Raw genomic sequence first — 10151 nt, 5'->3', positions numbered from 1 at the left:
ATGACAGTCTTGAGGAGTATCCACGTAAACGAGTATTGTTTCCGACCCGCACTTTACCCCAAACCAGCAGGTTCACGACTACTTCAACCCCTAATACTGCTCGGTCCCATCGCCATATCGGCTCAAATGCATAGACAATTACACTTATTATGGACTCAACAGTGCTTTCAAGTTCGTCTTCCTCCATTTCAAAACAAGTGTGTGTTCAAAATGTAAAGAAATGCTTGTATTACTTCACTGACCAACGGAGCGAACCAACCCCGTGACGTCACACGCGGTGGTACTGCAAGATGGCAGCGCCCTTGCTCCAAAAGCTATAACAAAACAACCTTTTTCTTTAAAATGGTTACATTAATCATGTTTGTTATATATTTTTTTATTAAAATGGAAGTTATTTTCCTAAATAATGTAAATTTGACTGACTGCTTCATTTCCGAAACATGTTGATTCGTGGTAATCATAGCAGGTTTCATCCATAGTCTGTCGGTTTAAACGTCTGCGTTTAGTTTCAAATGGCATCTTTGACGACAGTATTATATAAAATTATTTGCATTCCGATTCTGACATCCAAAGGCACAACAATACATTTTTTCTCTTATTCCGTGGATTTCAAACGTCTGCGTTTAGTTTCAAATGGCATCTTTGACGACAGTATTATATAAAATTATTTGCATTCCGATTCTGACATCCAAAGGCACAACAATACATCTTTTCTCTTATTCCGTGGATTTCACCCGCTTCCCTCCACTTGTTCCCAGTGTTTTTCTGCCACCACAATGCGCGCGCAGCTGCAGGTGACGTAACTGTGACGTCTACTCCAAATTGGTCTATATATACAAATTAAAAAAAAGGGAAAACAGCCTAAGTTGGATATAGGCTACAGCAGTTGGCTTCATTAAATGGCGCAACAGGCAGCTCTCTTTTAACACAGACTTTTAAGAAGAGATGGATGTTTGCTTCAAGTGATAGGCCAGGTAAGTGAAATTATATTATCTTGCTGTATGTGAGTCGTTTTCTTTACGTTTTCTGACTAAAAGCAACCAAAAAACCAATTAAAAGTGGTTAAGCAAATAATAATAATAATAATAATAATAATCGACAGGGATCCCAGACCAATACAATTAGTGTGCCTCCTCTATTTTAAAACCCACGAGCCGCCACTGTCACAATCACAATAATCGAATAGCAACAGTGGTGAGTTCAATAAAAATAGCTTTCTCCCCAAGCATTCCTAGAATTTACGTCTTGGCCAGCTGGCAAACATTGGACACCCACGAACAATGAAATGAAAGCTTGACAGAATTGATTCATTTTTTTCATAAAGTGTCACTGTGAGCACAATGTTTCCTGAAACTCTAATTCTCTAACCCTGTACTCTGCACTCTGCTCCAGAGCTGGATCTGTAGGGAAGCCGGCCTTCAGCCTCAATCCGTACTCCTGCGGTGAGCTGACTGTGGTGATGTGACAATGGAGCAACAGCACTAATGATATGGGCCACAGTAATTTTCAGTGCCAAATAAGCAGAAATAATTTAGAGTGGGTGAAAGCTCATGATGTGAACACCCAGCATCTGTCTGTTATCAGTCAGGGGACACTGGCATGGCTGTTAGCAATAGATAGGAGCTAGTAGCCTTTTGACTGCAGTGGATACATTTGGAAATATGAAGCTGATATCGGTGCTTAGAATAGAAATCCAGACTTTAGTATAATTGGTTTAATTTACTCATTAATTTCCCAGCATCATTATTTATGTTTTGTTTCGCTCTCAGACGGCAAAAAAATCATGTTCTTAATCAGTGTTTTTGTCTTTTTTTCCAGTAAATATGTCTGAACATACTTAAAACATAAGATTTAGTGGGGTTTGTGCTTAATTCAAGATATAAACACAATTCAGGATATTATCTGAAGCTGTATTACACTGTATTAATACAACAATTTAAAGTAACAAAATCAATTTAAAAACTACTTAAGACCTGATGTTGCACTAAATATATCTTGAATTAAGTTTATATATTTATCTCGTATTAATTGTAACAATAATTAATAATTGTTACAAATTAATGAGGTTCAGAGGTGTAAAGAGTACCTAAAAACCATACTTGAGTAAAAGTACAGATACCTTACAGTGAAAATTACTCCACTACACGTTACAAGTCACCAATTCCAAAACAACTTGAGTAAAAGTCTTAGCGTATCTGATTTTAACAGTACTTAAGTATTTTACTATGCATTGCTAAGAACTTCATTTGGACAACTTTAAAGGCGATTTTCTCAATATTTAGAATTTTTTTGCTCCCTCAGATTCCAGATTTTCAAATAGTTGTATCTCGGCCAAATATTGTCCTATCCTAACAAACCATACATCAATGGAAAGCTTATTTATTCCGCTTTCAGATGATATATAAATCTCAATTTCGAAAAATTGACCCTTATGACTGGTTTTGTTGTCCAGGTTCACATATTATATTATTATTATTATTATTATTATTATATTATTGAAAACATTATTGATATATTATATGAAGCTACATTATATTACACAAATTTAAAGTAAAAAACTGGTGTTGTTTTAAGGACCTTTACTGCATTAGACTTAAATATTTTGAATACTTTTATTTGAATACAAGAAAAAAAATAAGATTAAGAAAATTATCTTTTTCAATGCACTTAAAATGTACAATAAATGTTACTTTTGAATATTATGATACCGTGTTTGTGATTTTGGCATAGCACTTTATTTTACAGTCCTGTTCCACATGCTATGCACTTTTTTAATAATACAGGTAATAACCCTGAACCCATGTAGTTACCTTATATTACCCAGTGCTTTCTTAGATAAGTATGTGCACTTTATGTACTGTAAAATAAAGTGCCACTGTGTTTTTTTAATTGAATTTAGTTTTTCAAGTTTAATTGATGATTTACAAGTCACTACAACTGTATATGTACTGTATGAACCTGTTAATATGAATCACATCCACAATTCACTGTGATATCCAGTTGTGCATTTATTTCACAAACATTATCAGACTCATACAAATTCAAGAATCTACACATGATTATTGTTTTCTTCTATGCTAACTAAATTAAATAAAACTGAGTCACAATTTTATAAACAGAGACACTGAATCATCCTCTTGTTATTACCCATAATTCCAGTTGATCTGTCTAAATCTCAAAGCCCCGAAGTTTGAATCCAGCAATCATTTGAACTCCTGCGATGAGGCACTCAGTTCTGAGGTTTCCTATAAAATATACAACACATTAGACACAATGTAATCGAGGACATCAAACACAAACATGAAGCACATAATAAAGCAGCTCTGACAGCACAAGCAGCACTGACTGGTCTAATCTTTGATCTAATTTTTTTCAAAGTCAAGCTCTAAAGCGGCCCATAATCCGTCATTTCATGTTTACCTCTAGTTGTTCGGTTTCTGGTTTAGCCGGAAGAGATTTTTGTGGTGTATGAAAGGCCTGTGGCAGGAGGGCACAAACGAAAGACTTTAGAAAGCAGTAAGAGGATTTCTGAGCACATGCACGTTTACTCAGCTATCTAAATGAGGACATGCACTCTCCAAAACTGTGCAAAAATATGACTTTTTTGCTACCCCTAGAGGGTGCATATTAGCACATAGAGATTACTTTTAAAGATATGATTTGCATTAATAAAGTATTCATCTACTCTTGTCAATTGACCCCGTGAAAAGTTAAAGGTACAAATTTGCTCCATGACAGACTTTAATCATTTTACATCAAATTAATTATAAAGACAACAGACCTACACAAAAGGAAAACTTTTTAAAAATGTATTATTATTATTATTATTATTATTATTACAAATAACAGTCATGTTTTTATTAATAATAAATTAATAGATTTATTTATTTATTTATTGGATAGAAGGGGGGCAAACTATGCACAAAAAGAAAGGCAGAGGTATTTTGTCTATTACAAAAAAAAGAAAAATGAATAAATAAATAAATACTTGTACTAGTAGTAGTAGTAATATTTATTATTATTATTATTATTATTGATATTATAAATCACATTCATGTTTTTAATAATAATACATTAATTTATTAATTTATTAATTTATTTATTTATTTATTTATTTATTTATTGGATGGATGGATGGATGAAAGAGGGGAAAACATTATTTATGAATGATTTTTACAAAAGAGGATGTCACTATGCACTCAAAGAAAGGCAGATATATTTTGTCTATTACAAAAAAGATAAATAAATAAATAAATACTTGTACTGCTAGTAGTAGCAATATGTATTATTATTTTTATTATTATTATTATATTTTTTATAAATATAAATAATTTTTACAAATTCCTAAGTCACTATGCATTCAAAGAAAGGTAGCGATACTTTGTCCCTGAGTAAATACACACATACGCACGCGCACACACACATTCAGAGATTATTCGACCACATCACTAGATGGTGCTGGACAGCTGCTGAAATCTTTAGTAGAGTGACACACTGCTTGCACATTACATAGTTTTTATTGTGGGCAGTAGCTACTGTGTGTAAAACAATGAGGTTAATAAAGTACTTTAAAATTAGAAGCTGAAAATTGACACACAGTCCCCGTCCATTTAATCATCATCTCATTTGCTGCACCAATGCCACACTGTCATCTATATGCACACAGGTCACATTAAAGATGAGGTTCACTTAAATTGAAATGTGTGTGACATTAGCATTCTGTAGAGCCATTACCTTTTTGGCTTGCTGTACCTCCTCTGTGGACTTGGATCTATTTTTTACTGTCTGTTTTTGCGGGGAGATGGTGGACACCTTGGGGGAATGAAAATAATATGGGTTAAGGCCAGAAAATCTTCTGCTTGCACAAATGGAACATCTGTGTTTTCTATTAGGACAGCTTCCTCTGTATTCTGTGATGCTCTCTGCATTTGGTTCAGTCTCCACTCACTTTGTTCTCTGTCCTTTCCATGTCTCGACTTTAGGAGGGAAATCAGCTGTGTCTCTAGATAATGTAGTCAACGCTATTGGTTATCTGAAAATATGAAAGAGATATAGAGAACAACAATATTAGCCATGATAATACTTCACAAAGACAGTCTTCATCGCTGAATGTCACTCTTTTGTTTGATAGGATGATAACTGTAATTGGTCCACAGAGATTATGGGTCTTCTTTAGAAGCCTGGCTCATTTTCACAACTTTTTGTACCAAGTCTCTGTGGAATATTGGTCACCGAACAAACCAATTCCAAATTGCTTCTGGCGCGAATCCCATGGCAAGGTACTGTAGGCGTAGCTGAGAATGAGACTTTTGTGAGGTAAAAAGGCACCCTTGAAACCACATGTCAAAAGAAACCTGAATTTGAATATCCCAAAACAACAATATTTTACATTTTCTAAAAGTGTTGTCATGTTGTTTTAGATGTTTGAATGGTGCCTACATCCATTTCTTTATTTATGTATTTATTTGTATTTATTTATTCATCTTTGTGACCCAGATGCTGCTCGTTTTATTACAGGTTATTCACTAAATGTTAAACATCACTCATTTTATTATTCTAGTAAAGATTTTAATAAACCGTTGCTACATTTATTTTATGATTTGTGCTATACGATCCAAAATTTGGAGCAGAACAGTGAAGTGAATGCTCACTGGATCATCTCTGAACAAAGGACCCACTTTACCAAAGAAAAAAAACAAGCTTTTGAAGCAGAAATAAGCTTGTGACTAGCTTAGGTATTTTTCTTTCTGAACACATCATATCTTAAACTGCTTGTGTAGAAATATTGATGTTTGCTAAATGCATTTATGAATGCCATCTCAGCTTCAAATAAATAATCTCTGCATTGGCTTGTTCTGTTTATGAGATGATTTGAACCTCCATTGTTATTGATGGCTCAGAACCTTGACTGCACAAATGCCTTTAATAATCTCAGGCTTTGGCAAACTAAGCCTAGGCTGACTGCATCTATTTGCTGTGTGCTTAGTCTTTCCTTTCGCTGATATGACTCATCAACACTTTTCAAACCTCTTCAGCTGCAAACACATGGTAGCTCATATATTGGCCAATGCATAGACAGAGCTTTCAATCAAAGCAGTGGAGATACAATATAATATGATGAATCCAAGGCAAGCAGTTTATAAAACAGCACAATTCCATAGTACAATTCCTCTTGAAGTACAGTATGCACATAAAAAAAAGAAATAAAGACATATACTACAGCAATTTGTCATTCTTATTTTTTCAAGATAATTTAAGTTAGGGTTAACTTCAATCATGACAACTTACAGAATAGTTTTAGCATGTTAATAGATATGACAATGTTAATGTATTTGGTTTTGGTGGACTAGATCTGCTACAAACACTGCTACAAGTATGGACTTGCAAATGGTAATAGAGACAGAGATGTGTGAGCATGTAATATATACTGCTGCTGCATAAATAGGCATACATAAATCCCATAGCAGTTCCAGACAGGTGGAGCTGGGGGAGGTGGAGGATTTCAGAGAAAGTTGTGCAATTGGCTGCAGAATCAGCAGCGACCAATCAGCTTCAGCCATGTGGTAAATGACTTGATAGTTACAGTAACATATTACATTTAATGGACCCATCAATCTGCGGTGACTAATCTAATTAAATTCAATGTTCATGCAGTGTGATAAAATATAGTACAAAAATAGTACAAGAATACAATAAGTACAAATATTGAAAGTTCTCATTAATTTTATGTGAGGTCAGCATGTAAGTGTCAATAATTACTTATTAATTACTTAATTACTTATTTATTTGGTAAATTATTAATTAATATTATACATGTATATTCTATTAATTATAATTGACATAGAATATTTATAATATTAATAATTTATAACAATAATATTAAAACAATATCAATTTCTTTACTGTCAGTTATTATTGTTGTTGTTGTTAGACAAAAATAGTTTTAGAGGAACTATAAATTGTCACCCTGCAGGCAATGTTGCCAAGTCTGCAGTTTTCCTGCGGAATTGGGCTAGTTTAACACTGTTGCCGTGGGTTGTTTTTCATGTCCGCAGGTTGAAGTGCCCCAATAACGTGATATTTAGCGACTGGAATGTGAATTTTACATAGGGTACCCCTGCAAAAAATTTGTATTTTTCCCCACAGAATGAGTTTTTTTTTTACCTGTAGACCCCCCTCGAAACGTGATTCTGCTAGTTTTGAGTAGCAATTGGACAGGTTTTGTTGTGAAAACCTTGCAACCCTGCCTGCAGGACACTTGAAATGTCACATCAACTAGAAAAAGACCACCAGCTGAGGCGAATTGGTGAAAATGTCAGCACCTAGAAGACAGCAGATGGTGACTCATCAAACCATCAGCCCTGTTGCACGCATGTGTACTTGCTGGCAGGAGAGAGACTACGAAACAGAGATATGGATACATAGATAAACAGAGAGGGCGAGAATGTTTTAAAATGAGATGCAAATATTAAGCGAGAGAAAATATAAAAAGAAAATTGTCTCCATTTTCCTCCTGCATCTCAGTTCAGAATTTTGTTGTATATATCCTTAAAACAGAATCCTTCATCAGTATTCAATAGTTATTCTAAACAAGAGCATGGCACGGAAGCAGCTATTCAAAATCTCACCCAGGACTGAGGCCAATTAGGACTCTACAGCTCTTACGACTGCATCACCAGACAGTATTACCATGGCAACAAGCCGGTACCAGGAGCCTGGCAGATGAAGGAAGTCCCTCCAGGGTGGGTTTAGATTACAGGGACCCCTGTCTCAAAATGTGATTTTTCATCTTTCGAAACAGAGCAAGGTGAACTTTGTGCCTGTGCAGAGTGTTCTGGAGAACGGTTGCAACAATGCGTTTTGAGTTTATTCAAATTAGTAATAGAAAATGATTAGCTTGACTCATTTAAGTTGCCTGACCTCACCTTTTGATTACACTGAATCATTCAAGTTGTTTAAAATAGTCGTTATTTTGTACTTTTCATCTCTGTCATGAACAATTAACTGGCAGATGAGTCAAGACAATTATGTTCCATAAACCAAGCCAACTAAATCTAATGATTCATCTCAGATCAGTTTTGAACATGTTGTGCACAAACCCTGAATTGTTGTGAACAGAAAACATCTATTAAAATTGGAAGAGTAAGAAGGATAATCGTCGCAATCTAATACATCACAGGAAATCCGTTTTATGAGTCACTATGAGAAATTTACCCCAAATTTTACAAAGTTTATAACTTTAGTTTTAGAGTTTCCATTTGATATTTTAAATCAATCGTAGGACTGTGGGACAACACTATACTATACACATACACTTTTTTTTTTGACCTCATAATGTTTAATTTAAATGTCATTACTGGACCTTCTAGTAAAACCAACAGACTCTCTCTGGTGTATGTATGCAGAACTGTCTGATATAACAACAGCACCAAAACACTTCTGTGCATAGCTTCTAATAATTTTTTTTTTTAGATTTTGACTCCTTAACTACATATTAGCCAAGGTTAGATTGACAGTTTAACATCGTATAGCATCTCACATACTTTACATACATTTCATACTTGAGAAAGAATGACACCTAGTACATTTTAACAAGCACATTTACATGATATCTTTAATAATATATACACATCATATGATTAATTTGGCTAATCTGAATGAACTCTGTGGGAAGTGGGGTGCAGCTGTGGTGTGTCTGGGTCTAGCTACAATGTAGGGGCCAATTGTCGCTAAAAGGATAGTAAAACTTGAAGTCACCTACATTGTGGTGACTAGCTAATTTTCCCCAAGATGGAAAACAGCTACATAGCAGGCAAAATAACATCTTAATGAAACTGAAAAAGGTGTAGGGTTAGGGGATATGACATATCATTAGCTCAGTATTAAAAACAACAAAAGCCGATGGAAAGTCCCCAATGTAAAAGAAAAACAAGTGTGTGTGTGTGTGCGTGCGTGCGTGCGTGTGTGTGTGTGTAGCAGACTCTCTGTTTTTGATTGAATTGTTCTGCTTCTGACACACACACAGGGTTAAGATGACGTCAACACCCTAGACTAAAAAAATTTTAATTTTTAAAATAAATCAATTTTAAAACCAACAAATACAAATCTGGTGCATAAGCTGCAATCAGCATAAAAACTAAAATAAAAGAAACATTACATATTGGAGTTTGTTAAAGTGGACTTACCTTGAAAAAACCTGTTGTTATTTCAGTGTACACTCATTGAGGACAGACGCGCAGTTGTGCAGCACTGTTCTGCTTGAAACAACACAAAAGAGACCTTTAAAAACGAGTTAGAACAGTAGAAATCGTATCCTCACAAAGACATGCTCAGTGATGTAAGGCAGAATCCTCACCTCACAGATTCGCCTCCCTCCCTTCAGTCTTCTTTCTCTCTCTGCCTTCCCATCCCTTCTCTTCTCTCGTTCGCGCTCTCTCCCTTTCTCTTTCTTTCTATCTGTGCCTTAGCTTGGGGGCTGGTCATCTGATTGAGTCTGATTACTTCGCTACACAATGTCCATTCAGAGACCATAAAAATAATGTCCCTGATGAAGACTTTCCTGAGGACAAGGTGCCCTAGGGGGAGAATATGTGTGTGTGTGTGTGTTATTAAAGCCTAGGGAACCAGTGTGTGTGTGTGCGTGTGTGTGTGTTATTAAAGCCTAGGGAACCATCAGCATCAAGTTTACTAGCTGAGTACACTCCATGCATTAGCTCCTTCTTCCTTCCTGCCTCTATTTTACCTCCTTCCATTTCTGTCATTCTCTCTTTATTCACCCCGGGGCAGTTGCATTTCTTCAGAAGACACACCATGAGTACGCGAAACCAACAAACCTCGAGAGCTCCTCACAGAAGCCCAGACATTATCAATCTTTTAAGCCATTAAAATCATAATGAAATTAAAATGATAGTATTTAATTTAGGTTCATGTGTTATTGTGGACGTAAAATAATGTTTTTAATAATCTTTCAACAAAATGTAATCAATTGAAACAATCTCTGAATTGTTTTTCCTATTTGGATTATGTCACTTGTGACGCACAGGCTAATGTTAACTATTCCATTCAGGAATTCTATACTAGGAATACCACTTTTCTAAAAACCAAACTCTGCAGGACAGTGGCCCACTAGGAACAGATTTGGACACCCCAAG

At 35.2% G+C, this 10151-nt stretch overlaps 1 long non-coding RNA gene across 2 annotated transcripts; it reads right to left on the bottom strand.

The window, feature by feature from the left end:
• Positions 1 to 3138: 3138 nt before the first annotated feature.
• On the bottom strand, positions 3139 to 9388 carry LOC107721398 (uncharacterized). 2 transcript variants are annotated; one of them, XR_001637708.1, is made up of 6 exons: positions 9356 to 9388; positions 9186 to 9254; positions 4949 to 5032; positions 4735 to 4812; positions 3421 to 3477; positions 3139 to 3245 (listed from the first exon to the last, which is right to left on the bottom strand). It is a non-coding gene; the product is annotated as an uncharacterized LOC107721398 (long non-coding RNA). The 2 variants fall into 2 exon arrangements; XR_001637707.1 differs by lacking the exon at positions 9356 to 9388 and having other exon boundaries at positions 9186 to 9307.
• Positions 9389 to 10151: the final 763 nt, after the last annotated feature.

Source organism: Sinocyclocheilus rhinocerous, unplaced genomic scaffold (assembly GCF_001515625.1).
Source record: "Sinocyclocheilus rhinocerous isolate Xijiao unplaced genomic scaffold, SAMN03320098_v1.1 scaffold33, whole genome shotgun sequence".
NCBI lineage: Eukaryota > Metazoa > Chordata > Actinopteri > Cypriniformes > Cyprinidae > Sinocyclocheilus > Sinocyclocheilus rhinocerous.
The sequence above is the reverse complement of the archived record's forward strand: the minus strand, read 5'-3'. Positions and strand labels throughout refer to the sequence as shown.